This window comes from Simochromis diagramma, unplaced genomic scaffold, assembly GCF_900408965.1.
Source record: "Simochromis diagramma unplaced genomic scaffold, fSimDia1.1 OVJJ01000413.1, whole genome shotgun sequence".
Classification (NCBI taxonomy): Eukaryota; Metazoa; Chordata; class Actinopteri; order Cichliformes; family Cichlidae; genus Simochromis; species Simochromis diagramma.
This window is the reverse complement of record NW_024386948.1, coordinates 2952914-2974905: the sequence shown is the minus strand read 5'-3', so window position 1 is coordinate 2974905 and position 21992 is coordinate 2952914. Positions and strand designations below refer to the sequence as shown.

General features: G+C 39.5%; 1 long non-coding RNA gene across 1 annotated transcript; it reads right to left on the bottom strand.

The window, feature by feature from the left end:
* Positions 1-2110: 2110 nt before the first annotated feature.
* Positions 2111-4559, bottom strand: LOC120737629. The gene is made up of 2 exons (XR_005696787.1): positions 4242-4559; positions 2111-2464 (listed from the first exon to the last, which is right to left on the bottom strand). It is a non-coding gene; the product is annotated as an uncharacterized LOC120737629 (long non-coding RNA).
* Between the last annotated feature and the right edge of the window lie 17433 nt (positions 4560-21992).

Below are 21992 nucleotides of genomic sequence, written 5' to 3'. Positions count from 1 at the left end.
GGTTTCTTCCTGTTAAAAGGGTGTTTTTCTTTCCCACTCTCACCAAGTTCTTGCTCATGGAGGTTTGTCTGATTATTGGGGTTTCTCTGTATTATTGTAAATTAAATTAGATTGATTAAAAAAAAAAAACAACCATCACAAGCTAAACTGTAATGCCCCCCATATGTGCAGACTGGGTCAATAGTTATAAATTAGTGAGCAGTGTTTAATTATTAAAAATTTCAAAAGATCTACAGTCTGTGCGAAAAAGATGCAATGTAGCTGAGGCTGGGTGGGAAACTATATATCTTTTGGGACTGTCCAAAACTATCAAACATATTGGTAAAAATATAAAAAATGAAATTATAAACTGTTTAAATATAGATCTAGGGCTATATATGGACATTGCATGAATACCAGAATGCACTGACTGACTTTTGATTGAGTTGCACTTTTACACTGTGCCTGTGAAATGGAGGACATGAATGATTGGACTGTCTGATTGCACTTGATGAATAGAGATTTTTTTAGATGACCCTCTTTGTGTCATTCCTTTTCAAATCTTCCTTTACTCTGGAGCTAGAAGAAGCACTGGTGACATTTTCACTGCTGTTTCCCACCTGCGGTTTATCAGCGCTGTGCATGTGCTCATTTGGGAATGATGCAACTTCGCTGTTCAAATATTCCAGAGTAAAGCGTGTGAGGCAAATCATCTTGTGAACTCTCCAGGTGTGATACTCTCAAAAAGGTCATGAAGACAGCCGGTGCACAGAGTGTTGGTGATGGCGGGAAAATGAGAATTGTCTCTGAAAAGTCAACTTCTTTCTATAGGCATTAGTCTCAGTAGGTTGCCCAATATTCACTGCTATAAATCTGAAGTGGAACTCTGATACTGTATCCCAACATTCATGACATCTAGTGAAAAAAAGCTTGTTGAGATTTAATGCAGTGGAACAAAGTGCTGGATGGACAAACAGCTGATTGACACCACCGCCCATTAAGCCAGTGCGATTTCAGTTACTGGGTGTGACATTTGTGCAGGGCAAGCCGCAGCTGCTTTAAAGATATTTATTCAGCCAAGATGGCGAAATGGATTGATGGACACATTAAAGTACGAGCAGAGAATCGTTTATTATCGCTCTTGTATTCATGCGCATGCACAAGAGTTCCAGCGTCAGTCATGAGGCCTGATGGGAGAAGCTGTCTGCAGACTGGAAATGCCATCGTCTCCAACGCTGACAGACAGCAAAAACAGAGGGAGAGCCAGATCGACAGACAGAGGGACGTGGGAGGAAAAGGGTGGGTTTGTTTTGCCTATCTGTCGCATATTTTAAGCAGTGAAAACAAAAGATGGTATGTCATCATTGTTCCTCTACTGTTCAGTCCGAGGGCTATACATGAGGATGATACATCTGTGTGCACACGAGACAAGCGCAAAGGTCATTTTGACAAATATACATTCTTGGCATGGCGTCCTGGGAATAAGCACACGAATTCATTTGGTTAATAATTAGTTTACTCAGAAAATATTCAACACATGTCTAGTTTGTACAGCAGCTGCTAATTATCACGCAGTGGAAAATGAGGGGGAAACTCTCTGTGTGTTATTCTCCTGGGGTACAAAGGCACTAAATCAAAACATTAATGTCGAAGCTCAGAGTCAAACAGACACTGGTTAGATCCGAAACCTACACTCATTTTTCTGAGAAGGTGGTCCAATTGTCCAGAACTTGAAGTTGTTTATGACTGAAGACAGGAATTGCATCACCTCAGCTTTGTGTTTACTGCTTATTCAAGAAAGGTAAACATGCTACAATGATCTTGCTTTTGATATGCTCCCCATAACAATCCTTTTAATTTCAATTCAGTTCAGTTTTTTTATATAGCACCAAAAGTTGCCTCAACATGCTTCATATTCTAAGGCAAAGACCCTAAAATAATGCAGAGAAAACCCAAACAATTACACAACCTCATATGATCAGGCAATTTGGCCTGAACAGTGGAAAGGAAAAACTCAGTTTTAACAGGAAGAAACCTTTAAAAAAAAAAAAAAAGTGATGGGGCATGAATACCTTTTTTGATCCTTTTATTTCAAAAGTATGCAACAACAGTGAGATTTTTTTTTAAGAAGAAGAAGAAGAAGAAGTGTCCTTTGCACCAATACAGAGTCCTGAGATTGAATCCACCAGTCATCTGGGACCTTCTTGTGTAGAGTTTCCATGTTCTTCCCTATGCTTGCGTGGCTTCCTTCTGGATACTCGAGCTTCCTTGTGCAGTCCAAACACATGCTTGTGAGTTTAATTGGTAATTCTGGTCTTTCCGTGTTGGGCCTGCGATAGACTGCCAGCCTGTCCAGGGTGTTCCACACCGTTCACCCTAAGACAACTGGGATACTCTCAGTGGTGTGTCTGTATGTCTGCCACTGGACTAGAGTACTGTTAATTATACAGTGCCCAACACCACTGGATGAGAGCCCGGACAGGACCTGCAGGAACGTAATAGAGTCAATTTACAGAGGTACCTTGCTGAAGTACATGTTTAAGTGTTTTTACATTTGCTGATTTCTGCTTTTACTCTACTATATTTGGATGCAAATATTGTGTTTTCTACTCCATATCATTTATTTTAAAGGTCAGGTTACTTATTATTTTGCAGATTAATTGCATTAGCATAGATTAAACTATAAAAGTAATCAAAATCATCGACTGCTGCATGATTGAAGAGACATCAGTGGATCAGTAATTATTATCCAATTCAATTGTGCCATCATACATAATGAGTATTTTTACTTTTGATACACTGACTGTATTTTTATTATATAACTAAGCTTCTATAACTTTTATTTATGTACATTCTAAATACTTTCCCCCCACTTTTACATAACACAAATAATATTTAGACTCGAGTCCACCAAGCTGTTGTTGTTGGCTCCATCTGTGCTGCCCTCCAAAATCCTGGATATGCCCCTGGATATGCCACAACCTAGCATTTAATTAAAATGGATGAATGGATGGAAGTGTAGCAGTTACATTATTTTACATAATGAAAAAGGCGGTACACTCTCGTTTATAATCCAAACATGTAACACAGCAAAAGCCAAAGGTGTGACTAAGATGTAATATTAGTCCTACACTGTTCCTGCCACCTATGCTGCATTAGGTACAGACTCAGAGTGACACTCACTGAAGACCAAAACACTTTAGATTACAAAGTATTTAATAAAAATAAATAAATAACAAGAGCATTAAGGGTTTTAAAGGATTCAAAGTATTAAGCCAGAGCTATTCACAGTTTTAAACATCAGTCTTATTCCTAGGCTGATATGATTATGTGGAACAGCAGTCCATCATTCTAAAGTATTGCAGGTGCTGTTAAGTTGATTTTCTTGTAATACAGCTCGACACAAAGGCCCATAAATGCTGCTGACTGTCTCCGTAATGGTTCCATGTGTTATCCGCTGGAGAGGCAGTGATTTGTTATATGCTGTGTTTCCGGCAGTTTTGAAGACAAACTGTGATCAGTGTACCTGTTAATGTATTACCTCCTCTTCCAAAGCCCCAAATCATCTCATGGCTTTGACAACAGCCCGAGCGAAATGTTAGAAAAAATGTCAACCAGAGCAGCTTAACAAAGTTGGGTTCTTTATTTCCTCCTCCCCTCCTTTTCTACGATTTTACCTAATTGCATAACAGCTGTGCCAAAAACTGATTTCCGGTATTTGCCAAAGTTGTTGTCCGTATTTAAACTGCTGTAAGTAAGTAATATGGGAAATATATGTCAAATGTATCCATCATGAATGATATCAAGTCATCTTGAGCCACAAACAATATTCGTGTCACAAGAATGCCACAATTAGTTTTTGGCAAAGTGACTTTTAGATATCCTTTATTTATCCAGTTTAAAAATCTCTTTGATGTTAAAAAAAAAAATTTTTAAGCGTGATCTGGCCAAGACTTTAGCTGAAATTGTAACAAATATAACAATAGTTCTGTAAAGTTAATTATAAGTGGCCAAAGAGGACCAGATTAGCTATAATGCAGATACAATAATAGACAGATACTAAGATAAGATACTTGGAAAACAGGCCATTAAAATTTTTCATATATGACCTCGTCGTAAATCCTGCTCACTAAAGTATATTAACCAATATAAGTAAAGACATTGCACATAAAAAATAAAAACACACGGAAACATTGGAAATTAGTGTTTGGAAGAAGACCACTTCTTGGCACAACAAACACCGCACAGATCCGGACAATTACCTGCTGTGAACGGGCTGAAATGGTTGAGTGGCGGCTGCACCCACGGGTGAAACTGCTGGAAGGTTCGACGTGTCTCACATCATCGTCATCAGCTGACAAAACCATCTGACTCATCGGGCTAAAAGGCTTCTTACCTATTGTGTGCCTGAAGTAGCTGCTCGAATGTAGGGCCGAGCGGCTTTTATTTTGAAAACACACGTTGCGCGTCTGTAAGTGAAGAACTATTGATTTTACCGTTTGGAAATGTTGACCTCCTCCCCTGCCCGTGACACACACACACACACACACACGCATCATGTTGTGCTCCACTTCCCGGTTGCCAAGGTCACCAAACCCGCACACCTACTGCTCCCTAACAGCAAAGAAAAACACTTTATTTTTCTTGCTGTTTGTGCTGCAGTCAGGCATTGATCTCTCTGTCTGCCTGACTCTCTCTCTCTCTCTCCTCAGTCCATTTTTCCCCTTGTACGCAGAAGTAAAGAGGTAGACAGAAATAAAGCGGGCCTATTCTCAGAAATCTCCAAAGGAAGTGCGCCCTCCCTCTTTCTCTCAGTCCACGGAGCTGTGACTTCAAAAGCCCCTCTCTAAAAATGTGGGGAGGAAAAAAAGGCGCTCGATATGGCTCCTACCTGCTATAGCTCAGCTGTTTTGTGAATGAACCAACATGCTGACTTACCTGTTGTTGGTTCTTTTTTCCACTTGGAACCATCTTGATCTTCTTGCCCATTCCCACAGTGATCGTTCCACAGCGGAGACAAACCCCTTATTCATCCTCGAGAAGCTGCAAATTGCTGCACTCATTAAGAGGTGCTGTCCGCTGTTTGTGTGACAGCACTTTGAAGAAGTCCTCGAGATGTCAGTGGGCATTAAGGAGGTGACCCACAGCATGTCTGAGCTGGCACAGCTTTACATTTGTTCCACTGTAACAGATTTATGTCAGCAAACATTGTTACGTCGTTCGAGCCATAAAGAAGGCAGAGGCGCCCGTCTCATCCTGTTCTAATGTGCACCTTGGATGCAGGACGTTTCATGTGCAAAATGACATTTGCAACATCTCTTATCTCCCAGTGCAACACACGAGGCATGCATCCATGAGTTATTGTTTGGTAAATGATTATTAACATAAGCTGCTGCAATTCTATTAGTGCTCGCTAATGGGGAAAAAACACCATCCGCCCATTGATAAATTCATTTTATTCCTAAATGAATTTAAAAAGAAATCAATAATAATAATAATAACAATAGCAATAAAACATTGCTGGGAATATATAGAGCTGCCTTTGTTTTCCCTGTGCTCACTCCTCCAACCACACTTAACTGCTCACCCCAGGCTGACTACAAGTCTTGTTGAAAATTATGTTGTTGGTTTTTTAGAGAGAAAAAAAAACATTAAATTCACTCCATGTTTACATGAATAGATGTAAAGCACGTCTTTCCATATGCATATTTCTGTCATTTTTATTATAGAGGTCAACTATGTTTTTAATGAGGTCTTCTTACTGGTGGAACAGCTCCATTTTCACACCTGCTTTCTATATGTCTCATATATATCTTTTCGAAATTGCTGTATATTACTGCATGGAATATTCATAAACTCCAGGAAAGAAATGCAAATGAATGCAGTGGATTGGTCATACACATAACTGTGAATATACACACATTCCAGATGTTTTAAATTAGGAAGCCCCCTGACTGAGACTTGCTAAAGACCCCACAAAGCCAAGCACTCCAACTAGAATTTGTTTGAGCGTCTTATTAGTGAGTTAAGAGCTGATGAGGCAGCTCAATGATAGAAGATTTGAATATCTCAAATTATAATAGGATATTGGTGTGTGTTTGTCTGATGAGAGCCAGCCAGGGAAATCACAGTGAAATGAAATACAATATTTATGAATTCTGATATTGAAGGCTTCTTTCTAACTTCAATATTAAACCTGCCGAGGTGCCCTTCAAAATCTCGTAATAATCCACTCCTCCCTTTCTCTATTCTCCCCCCATCGGTCTGTCTAATAACTAGTGATGGGATTTCTGGCTCTTTTTAGAGAACCGGCTCTTTCGGCTCGGCTCACTAAAAAGAGCCGACTCTTTCGGCTCCCAACCGGCTCTTCGGGTTATTTTGTTGCTTTAATTTATTTATTATTAACAACAATATAAAACTATGCACAAAAGGAATTACTAATGTAAACAAACAAACAAACAAAACAGTGGTTTTATTTATATATATGTTTATATATAAATATATATGGTGGCCCCTAGAGACAAAACATGTACAAACTCCAAAACACACTTCTAGCATTAACTGAACTTCCAAAACAGAGCTACCTAGATCATTTAAATTACACAATTGAAAGCAAATGTGTATTGTTTGTGTATTTGTACACAGGCACTCATATATTCAAATAATTAAAAAAAATGTTCATTTACCTGTTACTACCACACACCAAATCCAGTCGTTGGTACTTGCTGGCTTGTGTAGCCTCTAGGTAACAAAAGCTCAACACTGCGCCTAGCATCCTGGAGCACTTCTGTTGTGTTTGTACATGTTTTGGAGTTTGTACGTGCTTTGTCTCTAGGGGCCACCGTAAATATACTTTTATTTATTCACTTCACATAAAATGTAATAAATAAATCATATAATACAAAAACATGTTTACATTTCAACTTTTAACTATTTAAATTTTCAGCTTTTTCCTTTTAAACAAATTTAAAGTGAAACAACACAAAACACTGCAAACCACAACACAATTAAATATAAATATGAAAACAAAAAGAAGATGCATATTCTCTGTCATATGGGCCTGCATGAATAAACTTTGTGAATCTTTTATCATCCGCAACTGAAAATAGTTGTGGATGATTACTATACCTTTCCAATGTGACGTTGTTGTCCCTGGCTCTCTTTCTCTCTCTTTCCCTCCCGCTCTGTTCCTGTGCTACTGCGAGTGTAACTACCGCCCCTCCCCCCTCTTCCCAGCGCTAAGCAGCAAGGCTCACGTGCGGAGTGAAGCGGCAAAAAAGTGCAAGAGAGAGGGTAAGAGAAAGAAAAAAACCCACGGCTCCCAAGAAGGAGCCGGCTTGCGTCGTTCACTTCAAAGATCCGGATCTAAGAGCCGTTTTGTTCGCGACCGACACATCACTACCAATAACCCTACTCGCACAAATCCAAACATAAAGCAGCAGCTCCCACAATTTAGGAGTTTAAAGGAATATTTTCCCTGGGTTTTCCTGTTGCTTGTGCAATAAAATGTTGGGTAGGCGATTACAGCTTAAAAGCACAAGGTCATCTGTCAACAAAGTGGGCTAAACCCTGCAGTCAGAGCTACATCTCAGACTCTACAGGCCTTAGTTAGCATGTTAAATGATAAAGTTCATGACAGTGAAAATAACAAAAGCCTAAGCAAGTATGGCTGGTTTCAAAGGGTTGCTGGAAAAGAAAAAAAACCCTTCTCTCTGAAAAGAACACAGCTTAGACTTATGAAGTTCTGGAACAATGTCCTTTGGACAGATGAGATCAAAGTTGAGGTGTTTGGCCATAATCCACAGTGGCGCGTTTGGAGAAAACTAAGCAGCATATCAGCACAAACACCTCAAAACAACTGTCAGACACGGTGGTGGAGCAGCAATGATTTGGGCTTGTTTTGGACTCCAAAGAACCTGGACACCATGCAATCATTGAGTCGACCATGAACAAGTAGGGCAGTTTTCCCATATACAATTGGACTTGTTCTGAGTCGCCCCCTGCTGGCATTAGAAGAAATGTAGGTTTAAGGTAATTCTACCTTAAACCAGAAGGCCAGAATAAGTCGTGAATAGGTTAAATAATCTTCTTCTTCTAATCTTCTCTGAACCTCTTTGGAGCTAAAGCTAGAACAGTCTTCCTCTTACAAAATTAATACTAATAAGCATTTAAAATACAGCTTCTATTCAGTACAGTCAGCGATTGCAGATTTTATTATTCTTTGCTTGTTTCACTACAAGTTTCACTACTCTTTAGGTCATTTCACTGAAGTACCTTTATTCCGTCATTGCAAATGTATGCCTTTATGGATTAATAGTGTTAATCCAACTGGGTACTGGTGCTTTTGTAGTGAGAGATTTGGTTCACTTTTGACCTAAAAAGCAATCAGTTGAAGAAAAAAGAAAACTACATTGTTGGATGTTCTTTTCGGATAAATTTAAACACAGTTCTTTTTATACGTGCTGCTTTTTGTGTAGTAAGGACAGACTCTGACTACTCGGGCTTTGTGGCTAATCCAAAAGATTCAAAGAAACACTTGTTAAACGTTAATCCGAGGATATTACAACTGAGGGTTAAAGGAAGGATAACATTCCACTCAATAATCCTTCAAATTTCCACCTGGCTTACAGTTCATCCTTTGAAAGTGGATGCAGTTCATGGCCAAGCTGATCCTGATCAAGTGCCGGGTGAAAGACGCCGCTCGTGCCTCCAAATTCTCAAGGTAAATATGCTTGTGGTTTGTCTGTTTGGCAGTACAATAGTGGGTAGTGTTCAGTGGTCAAAGCTAAACACGACGCAGCACAACAGAGATGATAAGTGATGCATTGGCTTGAAGTGGACGTGATTACTGTGAAAACCTCCCTGTGACTCACTGCTGTGTGAGAGAGTGTTTCTGCCAGCATGGATGGGGTGTGCAGAGAAACCTAAATCTTGGGGATTGGATGAGTAAATAAGGCTGTTTGTGCATGAAGCGGTTCTGTGCTATAATAATCTCCAAATGTGAAAAATACTGGGGGACACATAAAGGAAGTGCCATGTTTTAATTGCACTCATTTTACTGTGCGTTTCATTGTTAGGTATGCTGTGGGAAAGTGAGGATAAACGTTAGCCATTCCAGGGTTACATCTACCTTTTAATGATGAACAATGGTGCTTCCATATGGAATAATAAATTTCAATAACTCTCTCCCTCCCACTCTGTCCGTTTCCCCAATGTTTTCCTCAGTCCACTGCTCCTCATTTGCATGACAGTTGAGAACAATATTGCCGAAGCAGTCCAGACAAAGGCTCTCTCTGTCTTTAATTTTGTTCTCTTTTCTCTCTTTCAGAGCCTCTCAGATAATGGGATGTTTCGCAGTCATCAAAGCGTGACCCCCTGTCCAGACTGAAGCCAGCAACAGGTTTGATCACGTGCACCAAATCACAGAGAGCAGTGATGTCACGTGGAAATAAAGTCTGAAGTTTTCTTCAGGAGAAAGCTGCAGCAGCATTTCCAAATAAATGAGTTCATTGTGCTTCAAATCATTTTTAGGTTTAAATTCAGCTGAATAATTAAATCGGTCTCAGTGGATTGGGGATGTCGAACTTGGTTTTTACAGGCGGCAAAACCAAATATTCTGGAGCGCAAACTGAGCGCTTCTAGCTGTCACACGTGCCTCTGGGAAAGAGTGAACTGAAAACACTTTGACGTACTGCCTTCTTTTAAAATTGTAACAGCGCGTTCTCATCCCGGGGCGTAAAACACTGCCATTCTGAGGTGGCTGGTGTAGCACAAACAGGCACAAGTTGCCCCTTGGTGCTCCGGTTGCAGTAATGCTTGATGCTGACAAGTAACCGTGCACTTCTAAAGAGTGGGAAGAGGAGAGTGGAGGAGCTGTATGGCTTTATTTTTTTGCCACTATTCTGAGCGCACGTAAAAGAAGTTTGAGTGCACGTAAAAAAAAAATTGCAGTTGCAAGTGTTGCATTTTGAGGAGAAATTTATTTTGAGCGAAGAAAAGCTAAATTTGAGTGAACAAAAGTCATTGCTGCGTGCAAGAAATGTATTTCAGTGTTTGCTATTGTCCACACACACACACAATAGCAGCCCCTCTCGCTCACTTTTTGCATTTGCGCTTGCTCCCAATGTGTTGCTCGCGCTCTCAACATTTCTGCCCGTGCGCGCTCAACTCTTTCTGTACACCGCAGTGTTGCCAACTCCTCAGTAAGGAAAATCGCTATTGGCTGTCGAAAAGTCGCTAGAAGTCGCCAAATGACGTCATCGCCTAATTTGCATAATTGGTCATGCTAATATAATTGTAACCTACTTTGTTGGAGGGAGAAATAACATCGTGGAAGAGACATAAAGTGAGTAAAAAACGTCCTAAATGCAGTTAGAATTTATTTAGAACTACAAATTAAATTTCTTTTAGCAATTATTGTCACAATTCCAACCCTGCTCCTTTATCCGGGCCTGGACCGGCAAAAGTGACCCGAAACTGGCACTCTGGTGGAGTTACTTTGTGTGTGAGAGTGTGTGTTTATCAGTAGTTTTAAACCTTGTGATCCACAGAACAGCATAACAGTAAAAGAAGAACTGACTGCGTTACAGTCAGTACGGGAGCAGCGGCTTCGCCCATGCGCGATTCATTTGCCGTTTGGACGCACAGGTGTGTGAACGTCTCCTGCCCTGATAGCAACTGGGGGAGGACTATCCTCCACCTGTGAGCGCTTTGGCACGGCGAGGTGCCCATGGCAGCACCACTGCTTGTTGAGCGTAAGAGCGATACGCGTTTTCACTTTAAAAACTCGTCATAAATAAGTCTCCAATAATACCAGAAAAAGTCGCCAGATTTGTCGCTAGTCGCTTTTTATAAAAAAAAGTCGCTAAGGGGGTCTGAAAACTCGCTAAATATAGCGACAAAGTCGCTAAGTAGGCAACACTGGTACACTGTTATATGTGTGCCACGAAACCAGCCAATCACAGACTTGGATGCCAAAAAATCTGATTGGCTGCTTTGGTCTCCAATCAGCTCGAAATGACGAAATGCAATATCCCAGAATCCATTTCGCCCAAAACTCAAACGAGGCATTCAACACGGAACACAAAGTGGCGGGGTTTGAAATATTACTCTTTCTGGGTCACAAAATAAACTTTTAAGATATTTTCATGCGAGAATGGTGCTGTGTTAACTTCAAATATCTGCTTGATTTATCACGACATCACATATTTGCACAAGTGCGCTAACGTTTTCGGAGATGCCTGTTACCCACTAGCTGACCGCATAGCTGGACTGCCATTGTGCATACCGCTCATTTGCCCGGTGGGCCGATGGTGATTTTTCATTTTTATGTTTGTTTGTTTGTTTTTGTAACGGTATAAACAATGAAAGGTGGTGGATTAGCCAATTGGTCATGATCAACTCTGGGCTGGACCAATTACAATACATCTGTACTGAGGGGGAAAGGAACGTGATTTGTCCCGGACTTCAGCTAGAATGGAAAAAGACACAAAGCTGGAGTTATTCTGTCTTTACACTGTCAGCTGCCTCTTCTTCTCTCATTCTCTCCCCTCCCTCTCCTGTTGCTACTTCAATCATGAAACTGAATCATGAAATGATCAGCTGATCATCTCTCTCCTTTGTTTATCGCCCACTTTGCCCAAAATAGGAAACCAGCGGATGTCGCGTTAAACAACAGCAGCACTTTTAAGCTTGATCAGCTGTTGTTAGAATTTATTTAATATTACTTTCTAGTATCAGCTGATGTTTGCTGGAGCCACAGCTGTAAAAGCTGCTGGTCATGATATTGGTTTGGATATGTGGTGAGAGGGAAACATGAAGGTGATACAAATCATACATATATACCAACAAGACAGTGTACATCACTGTTTGTTTTTGTTCAAAGGCTTTATGGTTTTTCCTATAATACCTGGTGGTGCAGTCGGCCGATTTCTTGTCAGTTCAGCCTTATATATTATGTTTAACCCGAGTGACCACCCGGTCAGCTGGTGGGTAACAGGTTCTCCGAAAACGTTAGAACACTTATGCAAATATGTGATGTCGTGATAAATCGAGCAGATATTTGAAGTTAACACAGCACCATTCTCGCATGAAAATATCTTAAAAGTTTATTTTGTGACCCAGAAAGAGTAATATTTCAAACTCCGCCACTCTGTGTTCCATGTTGACTGCCTCGTTTGAGTTTTGGGCGAAATGGATTCTGGGATATTGCATTTCGTCATTTCGAGCTGATTGGAGACCAAAGCAGCCAATCAGATTTTTTGGCATCCAAGTCTGTGATTGGCTGGTTTTGTGGCACACATATAACGGAGTATAGAAAGAGTTGAGCGCGCACGGGCAGAAATGTTGAGAGCACAAGCAACACATTGCGAAAGTGCAAAAAGTGAGCGAGAGGGGCTGCTATTGTGTGTGTGTGTGTGTGGATAATAGCAAACACTGAAATACATTTTTTGCACGCAGCAATGAATTTTGTTCACTCAAATTCAGCTTTTCTTCGCTCAAAATAAATTTCTCCTCCAAATGCAACACTTGCAACTGCAAATTTTTTTTTATGTGCGCTTCTGTTTAAACTTTGAAAGTTTCATAACAAACAATGTGGAAGTGATCATTTTAACATTATGTACTGTCACACACACACACACACACACACACACACACACACAGCTGCACTTCTTTTCCTCTCAGCTATGATGCTTTCTCGGTTGCCATGGTTGCCAACAAGTATCTCTGGTGCCCGGCAGAAATGGCCTCTGATTGGCTGATCAGTATTCAGACAGCATGCTTGCTTGGCTGGATGCTACCATACCCTGCTCCGTGCATGTGTGTGTGTGTGTGTGTGTGTCCATCAAATGTCACTTATCACCTGAGAGATGAATTATTCCATCCTCTCCTCTTTCTCTTTCTTCAATCAACTTTTCCTTTCCTTTTCTTATTATGAAGACGAAGAGAGAGAGGGAGGACCAGCGACTGAGAAGGCGAAGAAAGATGGGTAAAAAAGGGGAATGAAGTGGGGAAGAGCAAGAGCAGCAAAGAGATGACAAAGAGTGAGTGACAGCAACTGTATGACAGGTGCCACTCTGAAGACTTTGATCTATATGCTTTCGGTCAGAGGAGGCTTAGATTGTCAATGAAAACTGGGTTTTCAAATATAACGAAGAATCTGGATAATAATACACATGAGTAGCAGTGTGTTATACATTATGATCATCATCCTGGGCCTCACTGGGATGTTTTTGTGTCCTGGGATAATCTAAAGAGAGCCCGGAGAGTGAGAGAGAGAGGGAGAGAAAACAACATCAGTCAAATGGTGATAAAAAGAGTATGGGGTTTGATCTTAACCTTTCAGAGTGACTGACAGCAGCCTGGTTGCCATGGGGATATAATGAAACCACAGACTGTCATTATATAATGCGGCTGTTGTGTGAAAACCTCACAATGTTGCTCTATCATACTTCATATTTCAGTGAAATTAATGGATCACACATTCCTCTGTTCTCGGGAAATTCCTACCGCAGAACAGTGCCGGGGAACTGAAAACAAACACTGTGGGTTAAAGCTCCGGGCTGCCCTCCTTTGCTCAGTTTCACAGTTGTTGACAGCTTAGGGGATGCAAGGTTTTCACGTGCCAGGCAGCAGCAGCGGAGAGGGGCATTGCAGCTTCAAGTGGCCATGATTGCAATGGAAACCGTCTATGACGCACGCCTGTGTGTGTGTGTGTATGTGTGCGTGTGTGTGTCAGTGTGTGTGTGTATGTATGTGTGTGCTGGAGTGCCTGTTGTCTTTGATGATAATGAGGCAGACAGAAACAGGCTCTCAAGTGAGTTTTCATTGCCACCTCAAACACACACTGCTGCACACTATCCCTGCACGTGTGTGGGGTGTGTGCGTGTGCGTGGCAGGCAGATAAGAGACCGAAAATCCCAACTCGATGCTGTTTTAATGAAATTAATCAAAAAGGACGGGAAATCGAAACATTTCGTGTTATGTGATAACAAAATGCCATTTTGCTTTCTGGCTATAATTGGCTGCTTTTTAATAAGAGATTACTGCTCTGCCATTTTGCTTTGTGAATAATGGAGTTTTACTTTAGCTGGTGGCCAGCGTGATTTCATGGGGTTTGGGTCGAGACACATTTATTGGGTCCACTCATAATTTATCCATTCAGCTATTTATTTGTATATGTCTAAACATGTGCAAAAACTTTTAAATTTAAGCATCTTTTCATTTCATTTCATTTCTTTATTTATTTCACACTTGGTACAACAATTCAAACAAACCAACCACACTTTCTATCAAAAAGCACTACAACCATGTGTGAAAAGGAGCAGGAAGAAGAAAATATTCTTATTAAACCCTGCCCCCTATCTACAATCCAACTTATATTACAAGTAGGCACCAAAAATCAGGGAACAAACTAACATTAACATTTATCTCCGGTCCTAACCTAAACCAAACAACAAATTTACAATCAGAATATACCACTCCACATAGTAACAAGGAGAAAAATAAAATTAAAATAAATAAAACAAAAAATTATAATGGATCCTTTTTCAATAAACTCCAATTTCATTCGCATTCTTCATATTGAGTTATCGTTTTAAGCATGTAACACTTTTTAAAACAATGTAAATTTATACAATTCTTTAAATTATAATGAAGTAAGTTCCACAGTCGTATACTCCTAACCGTTGGACTCATTAATCTTTGTGTAGTCCTAGCTAGCTGATGCTTAAAATAAAATTTCCTTCTGCTATCTTCTCCCCCTGAGCACAATAAAAAATACTCTTTGTAACTTAAAGGGCAAACTATTATTTTTAGCCTTAAACATAATTAATAGTGTCCGTAATTTCACTAAATCTCCTAATTTTAATAATTTCGATTTTATAAATAATTTATTTGTATGTTCTCTATATTTAACATTATGAATCATTTGTATCACTTTCTTCTTTAATAAGTTTAGAGGTTTTATAGTATTCTCATATGTATTCCCCCAGACTTCAATACAGTAACTAAAATATGAGAAAAACAATGAAAAATATAAAATGCGCATTGTTTTATAGTCTAATAAATCTCTTACATTTCCCAGAATATAAATGTTTTTAACCATCTTCTTTCTAATACACTCAATATGTGATTTCCACGTCAAATTTTCATCTACTATTACACCCAAAAAACGAAATTCAGTAACTCTATCAATCAATTCTCCATCAATGGACATAATAACTTCATCCTCCTTTACATGATTGCCAAATATCATGAATTTCGTTTTTGTCAGATTCAAAGATAATTTATTTACATCAAACCATATTTTTAATCTTAACATCTCAGAAGTCATAATTTCAACCAAATCTTTCAAATTCTCTCCAGAGCAATACAAATTTGTGTCATCTGCAAATAAAATAGAATTTAACCTTTTTGATACGTCACAGATATCATTAATATATAAATTTAAAAGTTTAGGTCCCAAAATAGAAACTTGAGGAACGCCACATACAATCTTCAATCTTTCAGAGGTGTTACCGAGATAATGTACATATTGCGACCTATTTTCTAAATAACTCCTTAACCAAGTCAATGCCACTCCTCTCACACCATAATTATACAATTTAGAAATCAAAATAGAATGTTGTAACGTATCAAAAGCTTTTTATATACATGTCACTCACAGTTACCAAACCTTTAACCTAAGTATTAATACAATTTAAAGGGGCTAGACAATTCTGTGTAAAATGCTTCACACGCCCCTCATTTCTTCATATTTTGCTAGAAAAATGGGAACTAGGGCTAACTATATGTGGAAATACAGTATATAAGGCAAAAACAGAGGTTGTCATATCTGTAAACAATCTTAGGGCTTCTTGAAGGACATTCAAAGCTCTTCTTTGGATGTTTCTGCCCTTTGTTCTATTCCCTTTTAACATGATCCCACACTGCTTCAGTGATGTTGAGGTCCAGGCTCTGGGGAGGCCAATCCATGATTGAGATCATTGTCATGCTGACAAAATAAGCTGGTGCTTCATCCTTTGATCTCTTGATCTTTGATAAGATCTCCAACACCAAAGGCTGAAATGCAGCACAAACCATGATTTAGTCTCCACCATGCTTTAGAGATTGCTGTAGACACTGTTGTGATATTATGTACATATTGAAGACAATTTTAACCAAAACCTTTCCATTTGGATTCATCACTCCATCAGGCCTGTTGCCACTGATTGCAGTTCTTGTGTAATTTCGCTTACTATTCCTAGAACCAGTTCCGATAGTCACAGTGGAAGGTTTCACAATAGATGGATCAACGGAAGTGCCAGATAGCTTTCTTTTTTCACCACTTTCAGATAATCAGATAATCTGCTATGATAACATCATAAATAGTCACAAGGAAGTTTATAGATATTTTTCATTAAAGGAGAAATTAGCTACAGGGGCCAAACTCTATTTTCCTACCAGTCTGCAAACATCTTTGTTGCTGCTTCAGAGTTGAGAATTTTAGCATGGGAGGCTGTGGGAACCTAAATGGCCATCCAAGGAATCGTAGTGTTTGGCGGGTTCTTTGTTGGCTTTTTTCCACATTGTTGTCACTTAATATTTTCAGAACTAACGCTTAAAAACAAGCACGAGCTTCATAAATAAACTGAATGGTATAATGATCAAAACCCTTGTTTATATATATCTAGGCCTCATCATCAACTTCATCCACGATAAACGCGAAAAAGAGGAAGATGGATGTTTCCAGAATGCAGACGACACTTCCTCCAGGTAAGGTAATATCAATAAAGCAGGATATGTTATCTCGTCCTCACAAGATAAAATGCTCCATGCTGAGGTCCACGCTTACAGATACATGAAGATGGAAGAAATCCAAACGAGCAGCTAAATCTGATCTTACTATCGCTTTGCTCATATTTAACTAGTCTAATTGAATTTATCTGCAGAGTGATGAATTACACAGTGCGGTACCATGAAAGCACGGAAGTCAAAGCCTAAATTTATGCAGGGGGCCTCTGATTTCACCACGAAAGAAAGCCTCAATGTCACTGCGCACATGAGAATATTCCAGATAGTGCAACAAAATGCCTAAAAAATAATAATAAATAACTATGGTGTGATGGAAGAAATATTATTAAGTCCAGAGTCTTAATCATAGTTCTAAAAAGAAACTTGCGTGGAATTAGAACGAGTTTCAGCTTGAAGGAGAGCTGAAGTTGCAGTTTTTTAATGCTATAGTTAAAGCTGGAGAGCTAACCCCTAATTAAGCACCGTGTTATTCTTCAGAGAACACTTCATTTACATTACATTTACATATGCAAATTATAATTATATCCACTTAATTACAGTATTTGCTTGTTCATCTGCTATTTAGAGGAGGCAGGTGATGCAATGTGTGTGTGTGAGTGTGTGTTTGTGTGTGTGTGTGTGTGTGTGTGTGTGTGTGTGTGTGTGTGCGTGTGTGTGTGTGTTATATCTGTCAACCTGCAGTATCTGTCTGTGTCTATCTGTCTTTCCAGCTATCTGTCTGACAGTGGAGCACTTCAGTGGTACTTCCATTAAAGTCTGCATTGTAGAAACTGAGTGATGGTAATTCTGTGTGTGTGTGTGTGTGTGTGTGTGTGTGTGTGTGTGTGTGTGTGTGTGTGTGTGTGTGTGTGTGTATCTGTCTCCAAGGCTGATCTGGCAGCCAGGAAGCAAGTACCCCCCAAGGCTCTGGGTTTATTTGTTTGAGGTCATTTAATTAATTATAGGTTTGTAGCAAATTCAAATTCTCATGCTAGACGTTCTTTTTGTCTCGTTTTCCTTTTTTCTCAAAAAAAATACAAGACTGGTTTGCGTAAAGGAGAAAAACCGCTTCTTCTGACATTTACTGATCACAGCTTAATGAAATTCGGGGAACAACAACAGAATTGAGGTGGCGGCAGGTGTTCTGCGATGTCTGCGTACTCCACATCTTACTTTCATGATGATGACTCAAAAGTATTCACACATACTGACGTCTAGGCCGGTCCCACACCTCCGAATCGATGTATTTTGAATGAGCCAGTGTTTTCTGGTCTGAAAGCATTGCATCTGAAGCATTTGCATCAGGCTGAGCACCAGAGACCAAGCGTTTATAATTTAAAAAAAAAAAAAAAGTGAAACAGGCAGTTTTGCAGGAGAATTTTAGTTCAGACATGATGTAAAACAGGCTTTTGTATTTTCACATTCTTCTAGATGAAGGTGGGAATCATCAGACAGTCACAATAAAATATTACTGCAATTTTAAAAATTTTTTCAATATCCTACAAAAAATGTCCTCAAAGGTAAACTTCACCAATATCTGTTTTATCCAATAAGAACGTTATCTCACTTCACTTATTTTTTGGCTGAAAAATGAGACTGTTAGTAAAACCTGCTGTAAATGTTGCCATAACACAGTCAGTCTGTGATTGAATGTGTCAAGTTGGCAATTACATGCAATCTGTTTCTGATAATTCAGCAATTAACTCAAAACTCATATCTGTTGTTGTCTCCACACACAGAAATTCACATTTAACTATTACATTTGCACTCAGCAACCTTCCTATTTCACATGACCATAACCAGAATACAAACAGTTGAGTCGAGTCCCCTCGAGTTGTGTTCATAGACAAGGATTCATTCACGCTGATGGCAACATGTTGGCAATCTGTCTGCATTTATAAAATAGACATTTGAAAAACTCTTTGCGAGCGATTGCAGTCAGCCCAAGTCAGACTGCAACTGGTTGCAGAAAGGTTGCCTCATTTTAGGCGACCTGTGCAATCGCCTCAAGCTCCAGGCAACCATGTAGTCCAAATGAGTTGCAATTGGTTGTATGTATATAATTACAATGACCACTGGTTTATTTATTTGTTTACTTTTTGTAGAGATTGCTGTCCTGTTTATACTTCTGTGCTGAATTAGCAGACTGCTTTGTCAAGCTAAGTGTTTCCAGCGTTTGATGGTTTACGTTACCTGAGGATGGTGGAGCCCTCTTGTTTGTAGTATTTTAATTTATTAAATAAAAATACAGATAATTGGTGTCCCAAGTATTCATACAACATTGCCATTCTAAAAAAATATCGCAGTGGTGGTGTATCGATCCCTCCCCAGTATCAAGGGGCTTTTATATATGAATGTAAACACAGTGGACTGAAATGTGAGAAATCAATCAAAGCATTTAAAATCAATCAATGAATCAGCCCAGTCACACTTCCTTTCTATAAATCCTTTATTCAATATCTTTGTTTTCATTGTGTATACAATGGATTGGACACAAACTGTACAGTGCAGACAAACTCTGTTTGCATAAGATATATTTATACATATATATATATATATATTTATATATGTAAAGGTAACTGTACATTTACTGACAGACAGAGGAATCTCCTTTAAAGTTAGCACGAGCTACACTTTGCTTTTGGCTCATAGCCTGCATGGCTTGCACTGGGGAGATACAACCGGCTGTGGTTTTGTTAGTCTTCATCTTAACTTTGCTTTTATGTGAGTTACATCTGTTCAACTTAGTAAGTGTATATACACACTCTTGCTGTTTCAAGGCTATCAGTGGGAAAAGCCTGGGTAGTTTAGTCACTAATTGGCTCATAAAATATGTTTTATTTGATTTAAAAAAGTAAAAAGAAAATAACTAACTGCATGAAAAGCTGTTGTCTTTGTGACTTCAGAAAAAAGCAGCACCAGCTGGGTGCCAGGTAACATAGAGATGATATATTCTGACTAAGAAAGGTGTTTTTTTAGAGCCTGGCCTCTGAGTATACTCACACACCACAATCCAGCCACTGAGTGAGGAAGAAAATCTTCTGAGTCAATTCTGGCTTTGCTATTTTCGAGTCACAGAAGATTACTGTGTTTTAGGAATAGGGGGAACAGTTTAACTAAAACAACCTAATCTCTAAACTGCCATCACTATTAAAAGCAAAGGCACTCATTCAACAATCTTATTTTCATGTCACAACTGTAACGTTTCTTACTCTCAGGCATTGAATTAAATATTGATGGCCTGCTTAAAGTATTAAGACTAAGACTTGCATTAGTGTAACAATATTAGTGAAATTGCAATGATGGATAGTGTTTAAAAAAAAAACAACAATATTTCTTTGTGAGTCGTCTCTGATGCCACTGGAAACTGATCCTATAATACTTAATAAATGACCAGTGCTAACCGACGGCAGGGATGAGCCAGAGGCAATGCTTCACCGGTGCTACGCTGTAAATGTTTGTTTTGTTTCGAGAGCACATTTCCTACATAACCACATGCATTAGCCCCCATCGTCTTTCCTCTTTTGAAAACCATGCAACAGGTGGAGAAACTGTCCAAACAGAGAGAGTGAGAAAGACTGGGGAGGGTGGAGGAGGACCAGGAATTGGGGGGGTGGTTGTGGAGGGATAAGTTCTCTGGCTGCATGATTACAAGACGAGCAGAGAGCGAAAGCTAGCATAGTTACAGTGAACAGAAGATTGGGGATCAAAGGATAATTGAAAAGTAAAATAGGATGAGGAGTGACTATCTGCTGCGTGTGTGGGATGAGAGTGTTCAGAGAAAGAAACAGCTGGGAGGAGAGCGCGTTTACTGTCTCGTTGCAGATTCAGATGTAATAAGGCAGTCTTTTGTAAGAGGAATAAAGTAGAACAGAAAAAAAGAAACCTGAGGGAGACAGGCTACATCAGGAGTACAGTGCTAGCCATTACATGTTCCTGTGTCTCTAAAGTGCACCTGCACCGCAGTGGTCGAGTCACAAAAGCATTTTTTTCTTTTTTGCCCTACTATGTCTCATCTTGTTTTGTTTTTTTCCAGAAGCTACAGTTCACAGAGGACAAAGTAAGATGGCTACATGTGTACCTGCCACAAGAACACGAGCGGTACTGGTACGTGGAAATTAAAAATGACCCGGGCTGTCGCGATTGCTCGCTTCTAATTAAATCAGATACTCTCTTCCTGTGCTGAGACGCCTGCTAGACGTTTCGTGAGTGTAGCCCCGCTACACGGCTACCCACCCGGTGGAGAGGAATCTCTCACTGAGAAGCTGACAGTAATTGTGCCTTCGTTGTTTGAACCAGGAGCTGTGATTACCAGCCTGGAAACACTATTGAAGCTCTATATTTGGTCAGTAGCCAGGAAACCGGGCCATTTTTCGGTGGCCTCAGCCATCATTAATTCTTGAGCATGTCCCGTAGATCTTTAATAGCTGCTTTCACAGGATGGGACCCCTGCTGGTAACCTAACAAGCTCTCTGAATACAGGAAGGTTCGGTTCCCTCTCTAAGTCGATCTTTTTCCCCTCTGCCAGCAGCGAAGCGCAAATTAGTCGCTTGACAATAATTCAATGAAAAGCAGCTGCTGTCCTGGAGCCTTGTTACCAGTTGTATCTCCTAATGGTTGTTAAGTACAAAAACATCGTCCTCTATAGCGGCATTAAAAAGGTTCTGCTTTGACACAGGCAACACCGGACACATTAAGAAATAAAAAAGGGAGTTCACAGACCTGATTGTCAGGGTTTATTTTTATTTTTATTCTTTTTTTAAACCTTTTTTTTTTTTTATTACTAACCCCTAGTGTGACACGACGAGTAGTCAATAAACGATACATCCATGTTTCTTCGATGTGAGACGAGCACAACACCAGTCAAAGACGTCTTCCTTATCAACAATATCCAAAGTAACGTCAGGCAGAGCAGAGCTGGAGTCAAACCACTCTGAGAATTTGGGGAAATCTTCAGTAAACCTTGGCGAATTCCAGGAAGGCTGAGGGTTTAACACAAATCTACAGCCGCCCTGCAAGCTCACAGCTCTCTTAGCTGGAGATGAATGAGAGGCACTCATTTAGCTAGCTATAGATACATATATATATATATATATATATATATATATATATATATATATATATATATATATATATATATTACCTCATAACCTGCACATGTACTTGCAGATTTTCAGTATCAAGATTACAGTTTGAAACACGACATGACAAAGAAACATCTCTCTCTTTTTTCATTTGGC